The sequence below is a fragment of the Sarcophilus harrisii genome, chromosome 2 (assembly GCF_902635505.1).
Source record: "Sarcophilus harrisii chromosome 2, mSarHar1.11, whole genome shotgun sequence".
In the NCBI taxonomy this organism is placed as follows: domain Eukaryota; kingdom Metazoa; phylum Chordata; class Mammalia; order Dasyuromorphia; family Dasyuridae; genus Sarcophilus; species Sarcophilus harrisii.
In genome coordinates, this window is record NC_045427.1 from 99746581 (window position 1) to 99768120 (window position 21540).

Here is a 21540-nt window from a genome sequence, read left to right on the forward strand (position 1 = left end):
TCCCAGATCACTCGAAGTGTTCCTAAAACTGTATTCTGAAAGGTATTCTGAAAAGGATGTCTGTGCTCAATTGATGGGAGACATAGCTTCCAATCCTATTCTCAAAACTTGGTGAAAGTATAAGCAGGGGAAAATATCCAAGTTCATTTTTTAAAAATAATTCACAAATTAGGAATAATGAGCATTTGTCTCACAGCTGTTCTGAAAGATCAAATAACTTGAGGTTTATAAAGTGTATTGCAAATGTAAAAATGCCAGGTTAATCAGTATTTACCTTTTAAAAAATACATATTGTATCCACTCAGTAGCATGCAAAATTCTTGAAGACACATACTTATTTTTGACTTCATTATTCCTAACACTCAGCACTGTCTTTGCTCATAACATAGGCTAAATAAAATTTTTAATTACAATTTAATAAAATCAGTATATATTTATTGTCTATGCAACTCTATTTAATTATTTGAGCATTCTAGAAGAAATTTAAATACTTGCTTTTCAGTACTTCCAATATTTTCAGTTTTCCAATAATTAATACAATGACAGATTGACAACATTTTATGCTACAAATTATATGTAATCTTTACATTAGAGCCTTGATTTGATATCTAAGGCCAAAGCATGCTTTGACCTTGTTTCTCTTCTCTTACTAGTTGTTCTCACTAATACGATCTGGATTAAGTTAAGAATTAGTATTTTTCTGCTATACCATCACACTAAATAACTGCTTGTTGATGGACTGATGAAACCACAGACACAAAGTCAAATAGTAACCTTTGGGCTTTGCTTCTATGGGACCCTCATTTTATGTGCACTCAGTCTTTATCTTCTTTTATTTCCTTACTGTCTGGAATAGAAAATCCTTGCTTTAAAGTGTATGTTGTTAATGTGTGTACAGGTATGTGTATGTATGTGCATGTGTGTGTGTGTGTGTGTGTGTGTGTGTATGTGTGTGTGAGAGAAAGAGAGACAGAGAGAGAGAAGATTTTTTTCCCACCCAAGATCATAGACATCCTGAAATTTTTTGACAAAAGATCAGTGGTGCTGGTTAAGGACTGGTCAAGATAAAACAAAGAATATGATGCTTCTCATAAAAAGATTATTTGAATTATGTGGTATTCTCTTTAGTACAAAAGTACAATGTCTGAGAGCATTGTAAGGACATTTTGAAGAATTAGAAAAGCAAGGAATTGGTGATCAAGGGAAATAATAATGATTAGATATTACCTTTCACATTCTTTTTTTTTGGCACAAATTTTGCTTACAACATCACTAGATTTCTATTCCTAATAATTATTTTAATGTAGTTGGCTATCAAAGCACGATAATATTAAAATGGAATCTCATCTAGATATAAATTAAATTTATGATCTGATTACTAAAATACTTACCCTTAAAGTGATCTAGAGAAACAGATGATTGTAAGAATAACTGTTGTTTTAGTATAGCTGACATTTCTCATTAATAGCCTCCTTTTTAAAGAATAAAATCATGAAAGTTGGTAGGATGGAAATAAAACTTTACTAAGTTTTCATACTTAGTACCATACCAACCAGTACATACCAACACTCCTTATAGCAGCAAAAACCTGGAACCACAAAAACAATTTGGTTTATATATTTGTAAATAATATAATTGTACTATAAAGAAAAAAGATATGAAGAATTCAGAGAAAGATGAAAAATTTGAAGAAACTAAGGCATAATGTTGAAAATAGAAGTACAGTTCTATCTATCTATCTTGATTGCAGTAAAGCAAATAAGGACGAAAAATATCAACATGCTAGATTATGCATTAAAATACTCTATCCAATAATAAATCAATAAATATTTAGTAATTATTATATGCCAAACATTGTGTTAAGTGCTGGGAAAGCAAAGAAAGATAACCATTGTCTTTAAACTCACAAACAAATAGGGAAAGGAATATATACAAAAGGAAGTTAAGGTAGATGAAAGAGGTAACTACCAGAGGATACCTGGAATGGGGCAGAAGATAGATAGTGATGATATATTGTTTCATTTCCCAAAGAAGCCTTCCTTGTAATAGAAAAATATTTATTTGCAGGAAATCAAGTATTTGACAATTCTTCTCTTATGCAAGTCACCATTTCTCCTGAGAATCAGACATTTGAAGACACAAATTTAGCTAAGAAAAAATAAAAGCTCAAAACAAAACAGAGTTTTGCAAGACTATTTCTTTAGTTATGTTTTGAAAATGAAATGGATGGAACAGAAAAGAATAAATATTATTAAGGAGAAAAAATGTTCATATACATTTAAACGCATGATGTTTACACTAGCAACTTTTATAATGTTTTGTGATTTATGATATTTTAAAATTAATAGCATTTTATTATGTCATGGTGACTTTATTCATTCCTACTGAAATAGCTAAAACCAATGTCAGGATTTTTCTTTGTTCTTTATCCAATGCTCTTTATCAAATGGAAATCTGACTTTTTTGATATGAGAGTAAAGAAGCTACTTTCTAACCAAAATCTGCTCAATGTAGAACTATTAAAAGAGATGCCAAAATTTTTGCAAAGGATTATTATGAAGAAACTTTGAAATTTCTTTCAAAAGGATTTATTTTAGATAGACATAGAAATTGCTTGTATTAGATGACTTTAAAAACTTATTTCTGTTACACCTTCCAATGATCTCTTTGTTCACCCTGTACTTAGATCTCCAAGATAAAGTTTGGCTTCTGACTTCTAAGACTCACAATGAATAGGTTTAACATGAGAAAAATTGATAATATGATAGTCTACATCAGTAAGTAGATTTTCTTCAGCTTATAAAGGAAGAGCTAAAAGGTAATTTCCCCTCCATTCCCATTTTGTTGTCATTCTTGGATGGGACTCATGCATTTTATTTTTGAGGAATTTTATTATTTTTATTCATTTTGAGTCATGTCTGACTTTTCTTGACCCCATATCAAGTTTCTTGGCAAAGAAACAAAAGTGGCTTACTATTTCTTTCTTCAGCTCATTTTACAAATGAGCAACCAAGGCAAACAGGGTTAAGTGACTTACCCAGAGTCACAAAGCTAGTAAGTGTCTGATAACAGATTTGAACTCAGAAGGATGAGTCTCCCTGCCTTCAGGTCTAGAACCCTAACCCCTGTGCCACTTAGTTGCCAAAGGCATAGTTCACTTAGTAAAGGAATTAAAATTTCTCCATATGAATGCCGCCATTTCAGACAGAAAACCAAGAGACTCAATCACTGTATTTTTTCTATCACTTGTCTGGTCTAATTATTTATGAATCCAATATTCCTCAATTATTTTGCTCCTAGATACATAAGTTTTGTGCAAGGCCTATATATTTTTCCTCTGGTAGGTGCTAGCAATAACAACAAGCTACTTAGCACAAAATTACCCATTTCGAAAGTATTAGCTTTTACATAGAGAAAGAAGATAGAAAAACCTCTTCTCAAATGCCCAATCAAATGTAACTCTGTATTGGTAGAGGGAGGATGCACACAAATGAGAGAACAGATTAAGTTATTATTTGAAGTAAGAAAAAATATAATGTCTTTTTAGTATGGGATGTTAATTACTTGTTAAAGTTATTATTATTTGAATATATATATATATATATATTCAAGATGTTTGAGGTTTCAACATCCAAAAATTGAGGAATGAAAATGTATTTTATTTCCTAAGGGAATTGACGTATATTTTATTTGCTTATGAGTGCTCATGATATTAATGAAAGTTTCCTATCATAAATTATCGAATTAACTGAAAACTTTTGTTATTTTTATTTAATAATGAAAGCCAAAATTTAAAAGTATAACTCACCTCCTATTTTCAGTAATGGAGGGAATGTAGGAAACTTCTTTTTAAAAATTTTTTATTATGTCTTCTGGCCAAGATGGCGGAGAGGAGGCACACAGTTGTCTAAGCTCTGCGTTTTTTCTCAGAATTCATTTCATGACAAGTCTCTGAATTAATGCTTGACTGAAAAAAAACACAAATAGTTACCAAGAGATGACATCATTGAAATTCAACAGGAAAAGTCTGTTTTTACTCAAAGGCAGGGACGGTTTTAGATAGGGTGCAGGCTGAGGGCAGGCAGCAGCAGCTAGAGCACAGCAGGCAGCTCACAGCTCAGCGGACTGGAGGGGGGAGGGGTGTGATCTCAGCCATCTCTGCAGGGAGTTTTGCTACAGGATTGGATAATTTGCCCTGGCAGCAAGTCAGTAGCCCAGCAGAGAAGCTAAAAACACCAGGGGTGAAGAATACAACCCTAAACAGCTGGAGTCTCTCAGGACTTGGCCACCCCTCCCACAGTGTCTCAGCACACTCTCAGAGTCTCAGAGTGAAGGCCCAGCACAGCCATCACTGTCCTATTAGTGCCTCACTGCTGCCCCCCAATAGTCTGTAGAGGAAGCTCGGTAACACCACCCAGCCCCTCCCCCCAAAAAAGTAGATTCCATTTGGGTTTTTTTTTTCTTTTTTTCTTTGCTAGTTTATCTTTGATTCTTCTCTGACAAGATGAGCAAAAAATTGAAAATGACCTTAACCATTAGCAGCTTCTACATGGATAGCGAGCAGACCCTAAACCCTGAGGAGACTAAAAACAGGTGAATCCCCAAAGGAGGAGATCATCTGTTCCTCAGCACAGATGAATCTCATAGAAGAAATTAAAAAGGCTCTCAGAAGAGAGCTAGAAGAAAAATGGGAAAAGAAGAGGGAGGCTTGGCAAGAGAGTCTGGAGAAGTCATCCCACTCATTTAAAGACAGAGTGGATAAAGAAATGAAATGCTTGAAAAATAGGAATTAGTGAACTGGAAACAGAAAATAGCTCTCTAAAAAGTAAAATTGGTGAAACGGAAAAAAAATTCAATAGAACAAAACAACTCAATTGAACAATTAGAAAAAGATATAAAAAAGTGAGTGAAGAAAATACTTCATTAAAAATCAGAATCGAAAAATGGAATTGAATGACTTGAGGAGACAAGAATCTGTCAAGCAAAAGCAAAAAAAAAATCAAACAATGGAAAAAAATGTGAAATACTTTCTTGGGAAAACAACAGACCTGGAAAATAGGTCTAGGAAAGACAATCTGAGAATTATTGGACTCCCAGAAAAATATGATGAAAAAAAGAGCCTGGACACTATTTTCCAGAAAATTATCAAAGAGAACTGCCCAGAAGTCATAGAAACAGACAATAAAATAGACATTGAAAGAATTCATCGATCACCTACTGAAAGGGATCCTAAAATCAAAACACCAAGAAATATAGTGGCCAAATGCCAGAACCCTCAGATGAAGGAAAAAATACTGCTAGAAAAACCCAATTCAAATATAGAGGAGCCACGATAAGGATTACCCAGGATCTAGCAGCATCCACATTAAAAGATTGAAGGGCCTAGAATATGATATTCTGAAAGGTTAATAAAATCTGTATGCAACCAAAAATAACTTACCCTGCCAGAATGAGCAGTTTTTTCCAGGGAAGAAGATGGTCATTCAATGAAATAGGCAAATTTCACCTATTTCTGATGAGAAAACCAGAACTTAACAAAAAGTTTGATCTACAAATATATAACCCAAGAGAAACCTAAAAAGGTAAAAAGAAATCTTGGGAACTATATTTCTGCTATAAAGATGTACGAAGAGCACATGTATACCTTGTTCTAGAAACTAAAGGTGGAAAGGATATTATACCAGAAAAAAGGGTAAAGTGGGGGTATGATATCTCACAAAGAGGAAAAGGAAATCTACTATATCTGAGCGAAAGAATGGAGGGGGATGAATATAGTGGGTATCTTACTGCCATCAGAATTGGCTTTAAGAGAAAAATTTTAGACATATTCAATTTATGGTGAAACTTCTCCCATTTCATTGAAAAGTGAAAAGGGAAAAGTGAAAAGGAAAGGAATAAGCTAAGTGGAAGGGAATATGGAAACTGTGAGGGAAAGGAGTAAGACAGGGGGAGGAATTCTAAGGTGGGGAGAGGGATACTAAAAAGGGAGGGCTGTGAGAAGCAAGTGGTGCTCACAAGTTTAATACTGGGAAGGGGGGTCAGAGAGAAAGAAGGGAGAAAAGCATAAACAGTGGTTAACAAGATGGCAAGTAATACAGAATTGGTAATTTTAACCGTAAATGTGAACGGGGTAAATTCCCCCATAAAGAAGAAGCGGTTAGCAGAATGGATTAAAAGCCAGAATCCTACAATATGTTGTTTAGAGGAAACACGCTTGAAGCAGGGAGATACATGCAGAGTAAAGGTAAAAGGTTGGAGCAGAATCTACTATGCTTCAGGTGAAGTCAAAAAATCAGGGGTAGCCATCCTCATCTCAGATCAAGAAAAAGCAAAAATTGATCTAATTAAAAGAGACAAGGAAGGGTACTATATCTTGCTAAAGGGTAGCATAGATAATGAAGCAATATCAATATTACACATATATGCACCAAGTGGTGCAGCATCTAAATTCTTAAAAGAGAAATTAAGAGAGCTGCAAGAAGAAATAGACAGCAAAACTATAATTTTGGGAGATCTCAACCTTGCATTCTCAGAATTAGATAAATCAAACCACAAAATAAATAAGAAAAAAGTCAAAGAGGTTAATAGAATACTAGAAAAGTTAGATATGATAGATTTCTGGAGAAAACAAAATGGAGACAGAAAGGAGTACACTTCTTTTCAGCAGTTCATGAAACCTATACAAAAACTGACCATATATTAGGACATAAAACCCTCAAACTCAAATGCAGTAAGACAGAAATAGTAAATGCATCCTTTTCAGACCATCATGCAATGAAAATTACATTCAATAAAAAGCCAGGGGAAAGTAAACCAAAAAATAATTGGAAACTAAATAATCTCATACTAAAGAATGTTTGGGTGAAACAGTGTTCTGTTAATTTAAGAATAGGTTCGGAATGCCCTTTTGAATAACCTTTTTTTTTAACTCAATTAAAATGAAAATAAAATTATAACTCAATTAAAGTGGACATAAAGTTTAATTACATAATACACAGAATAGATTGCCTACAATAACAACCAATACAGCAAATAATACATAAAAGACAAAGAATAAGGAAAACTATAACTAAGATAGGAGAGAGAGAGATAGTGTACATCATCGATCTTGGAGCACAGCTGGGGGCCCCCTTGCAGCTCAATTGGGAAAAGTGTTAGTCCCAGGCGGATGTCTCCCCGTGGGTGAAGCCCAAATGAGGAATAAACCTGGACTGATTATATAGGAAAAATGGCTAACCCGCTTATCTATTGAAATGCAAGTATAGGAGAGGGAAATGCCAGATGGGCTTCCAAGATATGACTTGATAAATGTAGATGTCAGGGAGGGGGCCAACCCTCCTGGACACCTATTGTATCCCACAGAGTGGCTAGTTCCTGGGATTGTAGAGGTGAAGCTAAACACATGTGGCATATTCCTGGTCTCATAGGGTTAAAAGGCTAAGTTCTCATGGAGAGTCATGTTCTTGAAATGATTTGAAATGAACTTACTAATAAGAAGGCATTTCTTATTCAAACAGCAAACCATAGACATAATTAATAACTTCACCCAAGAAAACGACTATAATGAGACATCATACCAAAATGTGTGGGATGCAGCCAAAGCAGTAATAACGGGAAATTTCATATCTCTAGAGGCCTACTTGCATAAAAAAGAGAAAGAGAAGGTCAATAAATTGCGCTTGCAACTAAAAATGCTAGAAAAGGAACAAATTAAAAGCCCCCAGTCAAACACTAAACTTGAAATTCTAAAAATAAAAGAAAGATCAATAAAATTTTAAGTAAAAAAAAAACTATGAAATTAATTAATAAAACTAAGAGTTGGTTCTATGAAAAAACCAACAAAATAGACAAAGCCTTAGTAAATCTGATTAAAAAAAGGAAAGAGTTAAATCAAATTGTTAGTCTTAAAAATGAAAAGGGAGAACTCGCCACTAACAAAGAGGAAATTAGAGCAATAATTAGGAATTACTTTGCCCAACTTTATGCCAATAAATTCGACCACTTAAATGAAATGGAAGAACCCATTCAAAAATATACCTTGCCCAGATTAACAGAGGAAGAAGTAAATATCCTAAACAGTCTTAGAAATCTTAGAAAAAGAAATAGAACAATCTATTAATCAACTCCCTAAGAAAAAATCCCCAGGACCAGACGGATTTACATGTGAATTCTACCAAACATTTAAAGAACAATTAACTCCAATGCTATATAAACTATTTGAAAAAATAGGGATTGAAGGAGTCCTACCAAACTCCTTTTATGACACAGACATGGTACTAATACCTAAACCGGGTAGGCTGAAAACAGAGAAAGAAAATTATACACCAATCTCCCTAATGAATATTGATGCTAAAATCTTAAATAAAATATTAACAGAAAGATTACAGAAAATCATCCCCAGGACAATACACTATGACCAAGTAAGATTTATACTGGGAATGCAGGGCTGGTTCAATATTAGGAAATCTATTAGCATAATTGACTATATCAATAACCAAACTAACAAAAACCATATGATCTTCTCAATAGATGCAGAAAAAGCATTTGATAAAATCCAACATCCATTTCTAATAAAAACATTTGAGAGGATAGGAATAAATGGACTGTTTCCTTAAAAGAGTCAGGAGCATATATTTAAAACCGTTAGTAAGCATCATATGTAATGGGGAAAAACTGGAACCTTTCCCAGTAAGATCTGGAAGTGAAGCAAGATTGTCCACTATCACCATTATTATTCAATATTGTATTAGAAACACTAGTCTTGGCAATGAGTTGAGAAAGAGATTAAAGGAATTAGAGTAGGCAATGAGGAAACCAAACTATCACTCAATGCAGATGATATGATGGTATACTTAGAGAACCCCAGAGATTCTACTAAAAAAAACTATTAGAAATAATTCATAACTTTAGCAAAGTTGCAGGATACAAAATAAATCCACATAAATGCTCAGCAATTTTATACATCACCAACAACATCCAACAGTAAGAGGTACAAAGAGAAATTCCATTCAAAATAACTGTCAACAACATAAAATATTTGGGGATCTATCTACCAAAGGAAAGTCAGGAATTATATGAGCAAAATTGCAAAAAAAATTTCCTCATGAATAAAGTCAGAATTAATTAATTGGAAAAATAGTACGTGCTCTTGGATAGGCTGAGAGAATATAATAAAGATGATAATACTTCCTAAACTAATCTATTTATTTACTGCTATACCAATCAGTCTTCCAAGAAAATATTTTAATGATCTAGAAAAAGTAAGAACAAAATTCATATGGAAAATTAAAAGGTCAAGAATCTCAAGGGAATTATTGAAAAAAAAAAATCAAATGAAGGTGGCCTAGCTGTACCTGATCTAAAACCATATTATAAAGCAGCAGTTACCAAAACCATTTGGTATTGGCTAAAAAATAGATTGGTTGATCAGTGGAACAGGTCAGGCTCACAAGACAAAATAGTCAACTATAACAATCTAGTGTTTGACAAACCCAAAGATCCTAACTTTGGGGAGAAGAATTCATTTTTTGTGAAAAACTGCTGGGATAATTGAAAATTAGTATGGCAGAAGTTAGGCATGGACCCACACTTAACATTGTATATCAAGATAAGATCAAAATGGGTCCATGATTTAGGCATAACGAACAAGATTATAAATAAATAGAGGAATATAGGATAGTTTATCTCTCAGCCTTGTAGAGGAGGAAGACATTTGTGACCAAAGATGAACTAGAGACCATTACTGATCACAAAATGGAAAATTTTGATTACATCAAATTAAAAAGCCTTTGTACAAACAAAACTAATGCAAACAAGATTAGAAGGGAAGCAACAAACTGGGAAAACATCTTCATTGTTAAAGGTTCTGATAAAGGCCTCATTTCCAAAATATATAGAGAATTGACTCTAATTTATAAGAAATCAAGCCATTCTCCAATTGATAAATGATCAAATGATATGAACAGACAATTTTCAGGTGATGAAATTGAAACTATTACCACTCATATGAAAGAGTGTTCCAAATCACTATTGTTCAGAGCAATGCACATTAAGACAACTCTGACATACCACTACACACCTGTCAGATTGGCTAAAATGACAGGAAAAAATAATGATGAATGTTGGAGGGGATGTGGGAAAACTGGGACACTGATGCATTGTTGGTCGAGTTGTGAATGAATCCAACCATTCTGGAGAGCAATCTGGAACTATGCCTAAAAAGTTATCAAAGTATGCATACCCTTTGATCCAGCAGTGCTACTACTGGGCTTATACCCCAAAGAGATACTAAAGAAGGGAAAGGGACCCGTATGTGCCAAAATGTTTGTGGCAGCCCTGTTTGTAGTGGCTAGAACCTGGAAACTGAGCAGATGCCCATCAATTGGAGAATGGTTGGGTAAATTGTGGTTTATGAATGTTATGGAATATTATTGTTCTGTAAGAAATGACCAGCAGGATGAATACAGAGAGGATTGGTGAGACTTACATGAATTGATGCTAAGTGAAATGAGCAGAACCAGGAGATCATTATATACTTCAACAATGATACTGTGAAGATGTATTCTGATGGAAGTAGATTTCTTTGACAAAGAGGCCTAACTCAGTTTCAATTGATCAATGATGGACAGAAGCAGCTACACAGTTGGTAATGAATGTAAACTGTTTGCATTTTTGTTTTTCTTCCTGGATTATTTCTACCTTCTGAATCCAATTCTCCCTGTGCATCAAGAGAACTGTTCTGCACACATATATTGTATCTAGGATATACTGCGATATATTTAACATATATAGGCCTGCTTGCCATCTCTTGTAGGGGGTGGAGGGAGAGAGGGGGAAAATCAGAACAGAAGTGAGTGCAAGGGATAATGTTGTAAAAAATTACCCTGGCATGGGTTCTGTCAATAAAAAGTTAATATAATAAAAAATAAATAAATAAATATTTTTATTATACTTTTTTTTATTTACAAGATATATGCACGGGAAAATTTTCAGCATTGACAATTGCAAAAACTTTTGTTCCAATTTTTCCCCTCCTTCCTCCTACCCCCTCCCCCAGATGGCAGGTAGACCAATACATGTTAAATATCTTAAAGTATATGTTAAATACAATATATGTATGCATGTCCATTCAGTTATTTTGCTGCACAAAAAGAATCAGACTTTGAAATAGTGTACAATTAACCTGTGAAGGAAATCAAAAATGCAGTCAGACAAAAATAGAGGGATTTGGAATTCTATGTAGTGGTTCACACATATTTCCTAGTGTTCTTTCGCTGGGTGTAGCTGGTTCAATTCATTACTTCTGTGTTGGAACTAATTTGGTTTATCTCATTTTTGAAGAGGGCTACATCCATCAGAAGTGATCATTATGTAGTATTGTTGTTGAAGTATATAATGATCTTCTGGTCCTGCTCACTTCACTCAGCATCAGTTCATGTAAGTCTCTCCAGGCCTTTGTGAAATCCTCCTGCTTGTCATTTCTTACAGAACAATAATATTCCATAACATTCATATACCACAGTTTATTCATCCATTATCCAATTGATGGGCATCCACTCAGTTTCCAGTTTCTGGCCACTACAAAGAAGGGCTGCCACAAACATTCTTGGACATACAGGCCCCTTTCCCTTCTTTAAGATCTCTTTAGGATATAAGCCCATTAGAAACACTGCTTGATCAAAGGGTATTCACAGTTTGATAACTTTTTGAGCCTAGTTCCAAATCGCTCTCCAGAGTGGCTGGATGTATACCAGCTTCCTCTGCAGAGCAGGGATAGATTGATGGATAGTACTGTCTAGCAAATGGGCTTCTAAGAGCAGCCAAGCTGCGGAAGTGCTTTGGGAAAATCTCCAACCAGAAGTGTCTCTGTCCTGGGTAGCACAGGCCAAGCTGCTGAAGTGCCCTGTGAAGAGCCATGCAGTGTGGATTAGCAACTGCCCTGGGGCTAGAGACTGAGCAGCTTGTCACTGCCCCAGGCAGAACCCTGATGTGGGGATTAGCAATTGCCCTGTGGAGAACCCCACACATATTGCATGCATCTCTGCCTTGGGGAGCCAGTTGTGCTGTGGAAGTTCTATTGCCCCAGCCTCCCTCCTCTCCCCTGCCCCCCATACAGATTAGATGCTGCCCTGGGCTGAGCTACCCTGCTATGCATATTTGTGACTGCCCCAGGCAAAAGACCCATGTTGTAGAATGAGACTGCACAGCTGTGCTGTGGTCTGTGCTCAGTCACTTACTTTAGGTTTTGGGTGGGTGTACCTGTTAGATTCTGGCACTTTTTTGGAGTACATTCAACCTTTGGCTTTGATTTCTCTGCTGGCCTACTGCTTTGCAATGAAAGCAGAGCAGTCAACCTATGGTAGAGTCCTCCCTGTAAATGGGCCATGGAGACTGCCCTGCCCCCATCTGCTCAGTATGCTAGCCTCAGCTTCTATCTCCTTGCTTGTGCTGGCCTGCTCCCACTACTCAGGACAAACCTTTTCTGGCTATCTTCCAGATTATCTTCGGCTAGTAAATTGTTGTACTTCCAATCTTTTTGAATGTTACCAGTCAAGCACTATTTTTGAGTCTGAATTTGGTCATTAGTAGTGAGGGTATGAGAGGAGCTCAGAATGTTGTGTGTGTCTCCTCTGCCATCTTGGCTCCTTCCCACAGGAAATTTCTTGATATTTTCTTTTGTAAAGATTTTGGTCCTGGTAATTCACAAGTTACTATAAAAGTAAGAAGAGAAACATGAGAATTCTGGGTATAAGTAATATGAGATAGGAAATGTTAAAAAAAGAAATTACAGTACCATGTTTTAAAAAAATAATATATATATATATATATATATATATATATATATATATATATATATATTATATACTATATATGTATGTACGTATGTATATATCCACATTTTAACTTTGCTGTGTTCTTTCTTTTTTCTCTCCCATTTCCTCATTCCCTCATTTTTCATTTCTTCTCTCTTGTCTTCCTAGAATGCACTCGCCTAATGTTACTCTCCAAAAGCCCAAGTATATCACTTTATCATTTTACTTATCCCTATTATTTCTGAACTATTCAATTTTCCAAAATTTCCTATTTCTATTTCAAAAGTCTTATACATTCAGTTTTGAGTTCTTAGACATTAAAAGTAACATAATATAATTAAATACATTCTTAAGATAAAAGTAACATATTTTTAATTGAATTTACCTTTCTTTTCTTACCATTTTAGACAAGCACTATGAACTTTATTCAGTGAACTCTGAATACATAAGTTGCATTTTTGACTATTTGTATAAATACACTGTAGGTGGATTCTAAATTTTTCACATTTTTAAAATTAAAGAGCAATAGTTTTTTTTTTAATTTTAATATGAGAAGAAAAAAATAATGTAGCAAAACAGAATTGAGGATAATCAAAGAAATAGGTGAGAATTGTGTCCAGTAAAATAATCTTGCTGAAATGCAGGAACCATTTATATCATTCTAATTTTCTGGATGCCCACACTTGAAAATTATTATTATTATTATTGGTAGCTGAGCAGTTGAGCTACATGAGCAGTTATAGTAAGTCACAAGGAAGCAAGGGCCCTGGTCATGGCTCAATGGTGGAGAGAAATTCTATTGCTTTCTGCTGCAGAAGATGAAGGAACCTGGTATCAATCGAAGGGCCAAAATTATTGATGGCTTTTGTGACTTCTAAAGACACAGGCATAGTTCAGAATTTAAAATATTATTCTAAAGGAAAAGACAACCTAAGATTGAGTTTGAATTTAGTTCCACAGAGATGATAGAAAAAAATCAGAAAAAAGCTTATTTTTTGGGGGGGATCAACAGCTTACATGATGTAATGTTTATTGTAGAGGACACTGTAATTAACTTCACATAGAAAAACTGATTTAGGATTAGATTCAGAGAAGGAATATTTTAGAACTGGAAGATGGTCATAAAAAGCTAGATAGTTGTAAATATTTTCTTGCTTCAGGCTTCAGCAAAGCTGAAGATCAAAGATTACAATACAGAAACAAAAGTCAAAAAATGGAGGAGTCGTTTCATATATTAACAATAAATTTTATACCTTTTAAGAATTTAGAAGCTTTGGACAGCTCAATTATATATGAAAAGTTGAGCAGATATAATTAATTTTGCCTATAGTACAAACTGCTTCAGTATTGTTATCCTAGCAATTCATTTCCATGTATTAATGCAAAAGTCCTATTTAACATTTAAGAAAAAAAAATAAGAGCAAGGACCCAAGATGGCAAATTGGAAGAGGAACCAACTGAGTAAAACTTTCCTACAATAACGTCCAAGAACATTTTTAAAAATTAAAGCTTTTTACTTTTCAAAACATAAGCACAAATAATTCTGCAACATTAGCCCTTACAAAGCCTTGTGTTCCAGTTTCCCCCCTTTTCCAACCCTCCTCCCCTAGATGGCAAATAGTCCAATATATATAAACATGGTAGAAATATATGTTAAATCTAGTATATACATACATATTTATGCAATTATCTTGCTGGACAAGAAAAATCAAACCAAGCCAGAAAAGAAAATGATGAAGAAAATAAAATGCAAGAAAACAAAACAAAACAAAAAAAAAGAGTGAGAATGCAATGTTGCGAAACATACTCAGTTCCCACAGTCCTCTCTCTGGGTGTAGATGGCATTTTTGATCACAAGTCCATTGGAATTGGTCTGAATCATCTCATTGTTGAAGAGAGCCACATATATCAGAATTTGATATTTGTATAATATTGCTGTTTCCATGTACAATGATATCCTGGTTCTGCTCATTTACTTAGCATCAGTTCACGCAAGTCTTTCCAGGCCTCTCTGAAATCATCCTGCTGGTTATTTCTTACAGAACAATAACATTCCATAACATTCATATATCATAACATATTCAACCATTCTCCAGCTTATGGGCATCCACTCAGTTTCCATTTTTTTACCACTTCGAAAAGGGTTACCAAAAACATTTTTGCACATGTGGTCCCTTTCCCTCCTTTAAGATGTCCTTATGATATTAACCCAGTAGAAACACTGCTGAGTCAAAGGATATGCACAGTTTGATAACTCTTTAGGCATAGTTCCAAGTTTTTCTCCAGAATGGTTAGATCCATTCACAATTCCACAAACAATGTATTAGTGTCCCAGTTTCCCCACATCCCTTCCAAAATTCGTCATTATATTTTTTCCTGCCATTTAGCAAATCTAAAAGGTTTGTAGTGGTGTCTCATAGTTGTACATTTCTCTGATCAATAATGATTTAGAGCATCTTTGCATATGACTAGAGATGATTTCATTTTCTTCATCTGAAAATTGTCTGTTCATATCTTATTACCATTTATCAATCTTCAATCTCCAAGCACATTTTGCAGCCATATAGTAAACAAAACATCAAGATAAGACATTTTCCAACCTAACATAACTTAGGAGATCAGTAAGAAACATTTATGATATTGGAATGTGTGACAGTACAAAGTGTGCAGTGGCAGCATTGGTAGTGGACATCAAAAAAGGCAACCCAAAGATGTTAGGGAGGAGTGAGAGAGTATCAAAATAGATTATAGGGAATATGTTGTTTTTACTGGTGACATTTTGTGTTTATTGGCAATTTTATTGTAAATATTCATTTCTGGCTTATACTTTTAGGATGAAAGTGAACAGTTATAGTCAGTCACAAGGAAGCAATGTCTCTGGTCATGGTTCAAACACAGAGAGAAACACTATTGATTTCTGCTGCAGAAGATAAGGGAACCTGGTATCAATTGCAGGGCCAAAAATATTGATGGCTTTTGTGGCTTTTAGGGAGCAGGATCCCTGTTAGATAAAACCAAAATGCATACCAAGAGATCACTGACCATACCTCTCCAAGGACAATACATTCTTGGGAGTAGCCAAAACATGTAGACTCACAAAACTAGCTCTGAAAATAGCAGCACAAAAGTCCTGACACTTGAGACACTGGCTTCCCACGTCACCAAAACGCAAATTAAAAATAAACTCCAAATTCAAAAAAGAGGTTGGAAAAATGAGCAAACAATGAACAATACCATAAAAAGATAATACTGTAACAGGGGACGGGAAGAAACAAATTCAGAAGAGAATCATTTTTAAAATGGTTACAACTATAGTGTACAGAAAATGCTAGTTGGACATAGGTCAAGAAATTTCTGAAATGAGTCATAGAAGAAAAAAGGGGGGAAATAAAGATGATACAAGAAAATTATGAAAAGAGATAATTTGGTTTTAAAAAAAGGCAAAAGAAAAAAAATCACAGAAGAAAAAGCAGAAGTAAGCAAATGGAAAACCTTAAAAATTGACACTGGGAGGGGAAAACCCACAATGGTGGAGAAGACATGTCTTTTTCTGAGCTTTTCTCACAGCTCTCAGAATAACTAGCAAATCCAGCCTCTAAATTAGCTTTGGAGTTACAGAACCCACGATTATTGGAATTGTAACAAATTACCAGTAGAAGATAATTTTAAAGATCTCCAGAAAAGGTCTGTTTTATTCAGGGATGGAGGTAGGCAAGCCAAATGCAAGCAGAGCAAGCACAGATTCTGAGTGCAGGCAAAACACAATCCCAGGGTGATGTGGGCTCCAGATGCTGGAGAAGCTATGGGGAGGAACCTCCACAAGTGCTGGCTACTCTTCCCTGGTTGCAAGCCAGTAAATCAGCAGAGAAGTTATAATATATCCAACAAAAACACAAACGGTAAATAGTGAACCCCAAAATACTAGAATTTCAGGGGACTTGGTCACACCCACCCAGCACCAGATCAGTCAACACTGACCCAATGTAGCCACGGCTGCTTGTAAAGGAAGCTTGGACAATCTCCCTTGACCTAAAAGTAGATCTCTTCTTCTTTTAAAAAATGGGCAAGAAAGCAAAAGGAAATCTGACCATAGATAGTTTTTATGGTGAAAGAGAAGAACATATTTCAAAACTTGAGGTCACTAAAAGTAGTAGGTCTTCAGATGAAGCCCCAAAGGGTGATACATATTGGTCCCCATTGCACAAGGTTCTTCTAGAAGAGATTAAAAAGAATCTAGATATTATCCTTTAGGAAATCATAAAAGAAAACTGCCCTGGTACCCTGGAATCAGAAAGCAAATAGCCATTGAAAGAATTCACTGATTACCTCCTGAAAGAGACCTCAAAATTAAAACTCCAAGGAATAACATGGTTAAATTTCAGAACTATCAGATTAAGGAAAAAAATATTTCAAGCAGCCAGAAAGAAACAATTCAAATACTGAGGAGTCACAATAAGGATTACCCAGGGCCTAGCAGCTTCCAGTTTACTGGATCAAAGATTCTGGAATCTGATATTCCAGAAGGCAAAGGAACTTGAAATACAGCCAAGAATTAATTACCCCACTAAAGTGAGCATTTTCTTTCAGGGAAGAAGATGAACATTCAATGAAACAGGTGGATTTTATTTATTTCTCCGGAAAAGACTAGAGGTGAACAAAAATTTTGACCTCCAAATATAGAACTCAAGAGAAGCATAAAAAGGCAAAAAGAAAAGAATTCTTGAGAACTATATCTCTGTTGTGGGTATACACAGAGAGTGCATGTATAATTTGATTTTACTGTTATAAATATGAAATTAGGGGTGGAAAGTGGTACCAGAAAAAGGGGGAAGTGAAGGTATAATAAGAGAAATTACATATCACAAAGAGGCAAAGAAAACCTATTATAATTGAGGGAAAGAAGGGAAGGGGATGAACATTATGTGAATCTTACTCTCATCAGATTTGTCACAAAGAGAGAATATTAGATATATTTGGTTTCACAGATAAACTTCTCTCTCCTTATAAAGAAATTGGAGAAGGAAAAGGAAACAGGAAGGCTAATAAGAGGGAAACAAAAATATTAGGGGAAATGTATAAGAAAAAGGGGAGGGACTATAAAGGGGAGAGCTGTTTGAGGCAAATGGTCTCATAAATAAAATACTAGGAAGGAGGGAAAGGGGGAAAGAAGAGAGAGAAGCCTGGGGGGGTAATAAAGATGGTGAGAAATACAAAATATCATAGATCTTTGGAGAAAATTGAATGGAGACAGAAAGGAATACACTTTTTCTTGGCAGTTCATGGGACCTAGACCAAAACTGACCACATATTAAAACATAAAGACCTCAAAATCAAATGCAGAAAGGCAGAAATAGTAAATGCATTATTTAAGATCATGACACAAGAAAAATTACATTCAAAGGCAAAAGGAAAATAAGACCAAAAAGTAATGGGAAATTAAGTAATCTAACTCTAAGAATGAATGGGTGAAACAGCAAATCATAGACACAATCAATAACTTCATCCAAGAGAATAACAATAATCAGAGAATATAAAAAAAATTGTGGGATGTAACCAAACTGGTGATTAGGGGAAATTTTAGATCTCTAGATGCTTATTTGCATAATGCAGAGAAACAGAAGATCAATGAATTGGGATTGCAACTAAAAAAGGCTAGAAAAGAACAAATTAAAAACTCCCAATCAAATACAAAACTTGCAATTCTAAAAATAAAAGGGAACATTAATAAAATGGAAAGTAAAAAAAAAACAAATTACTGAATTAATAAATAAAACTAAGAGCTGGTTTTCCAAAACACCAACACCAACACCAACACCAACACCAACACCAACACCAACAACACAGTAGACAAACATTTTGTTAATTTGATTAGAAAAAAGGAAAGAGGAAAATCAAATTGTTAGTTTCAAATATGAAAAGGGAGAACTTGCAACCAATGGAGAACAAATTAGAACAATAATTAGGAGTTATTTTGCCCAGCTTTATGCCAATAAATTTGATAACCTAAGTGAAATGGAGGTACCTACAAAAATATAGATTGTCCATATTAACAGAAGAGAAAATTAATTACTAGAATTATTCCATTTTAGAAAAAAGAAATAAACAAGTTATTAATAAACCCCCCAAGACAAAATCTCCAAGGCCAGATGGGTTTACATGTGAATTCTATCAAACATTAAAAGAACAATTAATTCCAATACTATACAAACTATTTGAAAAAAGGGGGAAAGACAGGCCCCTACCAAATTCCTTTTATGACATCTGAACCAGGTAGGATGAAATCAGAGAAAGAAAATTAGAGACCAATTTCCCTAATGGGTATTTATGCAAAAATCTTAAATTACATAAAGTCATCCCCAAGATAATACACCATGACCAAGTAAAATTTATACAAGGAATACAAGACTGATTCAATATTAGCTAAATTAATGCTGATAAGATTATAAGGAAAGCAATAAACGGGAAAATTTCAAATTTATGGGTTCTGATAAAGTTCTCATTTCTTAAAAATATGGGGAATTGACTAAAATGCATAAGAATTCAAGCTGTTCTCCAAATGATAAATGGTCAAATGATATGTAAAGACAATTTTCAGATAAAGTAATTAAAACCATTTTGAGGCATATGAAAAGATGCTCTAAATAACTATTGATCAGAGAAATGCAAATTAAGACAACTCCAAGATACCATTGCACACTTGTCAGATTAGCTAAAATGACAGGAAAAGATGATGAATGTTGGAGGGGATGTGGGAAAACTGGGACACTAAAATATTGTTGGAATTATGAACAGATCCATCCATTTTGCAGAGCAATTAGGAACTATGCCCAAAGTGTTATCAAACTGTGCATACCATTTGACTCAGCAGTGTTTCTACTGGGCTTTTATCTCAAAGCAATCTTAAAGGAGGGAAAGGAACCCACATGTGCAAAAATGTTTGTGGCAGCCCTTTTTGTAGTGGCAAGAAACTGGAAACTGAATGGATGGCCAACAATTGGAGAATGTCTGATAAGTTATGCTATTTTTCTGTAAGAAACAACAAGTAGAAGGATTTCAGGGAGGCCTGGAGAGACTTACATGAACTGATGATAAGTGAAATGAGCACAACCAGGAGATCATTGTATACATCAACAATATGATTATAAGACGATTAATTCTGATGAACATGATTGTCTTCAACAATGAACTGATTCAGATCAGTTCCAATGGTTTGGTGGTAAAGAGAGCCATCTACAGCCAGAGCAAAGGCTGTAGGAACTGAGTGTGTTTTTACAACATAGAATTTTCACTCTTTTTGTTGTTTGCTTGCATTTTATTTTGTTTCTCATTTTTTCTGATTTGATTTGATTTTTCTTGTGCAGGAAGATAATTCAATAAACATGTATGCATATATTGGATTTAACATATATTTCTACTATATTTAACATAAAACATGGATAACATAGATGTGCTATCTAGGGCAGGGCATGGAGCAAGAGGGGGAATTGGAACACAGAGTTTTGCTAGGAATAATGTTGAAGAATTTTCCATGCATATGTTTTGAAAAACAAAAACACTTTAATAAAGGAAAAAAATGACATTTGGCAAATAAAAGCCAATAACTCTATGAGAAAAAATAAAACTATGATTAAATCAAAAGGAGAGGAAAAAAAGAAGTCAAATATTCCATCAAATAAACATCTGAGAAGAAAAATAGACTCAGGAGAGGTAATTCAAGAACTTTTGAACTATCTGATTAGAAAAGAGCCTAGGCAGCATATTTCAAGACAATATAAAGGAAAACTTCTCAGCTGTCTTTGATCTAAAGGATAAAATAGACATTGGAAGAAAAAGAAAAACTGTAGATCACCTCCTGAAAGAGATGCCAAAATGAAAACTCTCAGGACTAATGTAGCCAAATTCTAAAGTTCCAAAGTCAAGAAGATTACACTGAAAGCAGCCAGAAAGAAATCTGAATCCATAGTCAGGATCACAGAGTATTTAGCACTTTTCATATTAAAGGAACATAGACTTTAGAATGACATTCAGGAAGGCATAAGAGTTAGTATTACAATTAAAAATACATTGTTCTGCAAAACTGACTATAATTATAATCCATTGGGGACCCACATATGCATGCATGTATATGTCACATATATACACACTATACACACATATATAAATACACACACACATATATACATATATATATATATATAAACACTTTTTTTGACCACAAGTTAATAGGACAAGAAGAGTTTAAGAGAAAAGGCGAGGAATGATAAAGGAGAAGGAAGATTAAAGTTGTCAATAATTAGAAGAAAAACAGACTTTTGAGGAGGAACTGGATAAAAAGAAAGAGAAGCATAAATTGAAGGAAATAAAATAGAAAGAGATAATGCAGTTAATTAAAAAATATGAATGTGAATGATATGAGCCCAATCCATAAAATGAAAGCTCATAGGAAAACATATTAAGAACAATAATCTAATAAAAATTTATGTAAGAGACACATAAAATAAACATACAAATTTAAAATGGAAAATTTGAGTAGAATAGATCATGTTTCAGCTATAGTAAAAAGGGCTGTGGTGACAAATGTGATCTCAGAGAAAGCAAAAATAAAAATAGACCTAATTCAAAGAAAAAAAATCAGGGAAACTAAATTTTGATGGAAGGTACCATAGAGAATGAAATAATATTAAATTTTCATAGCATATTTCTCAGATAAAACCATCCTTTCTCAAAC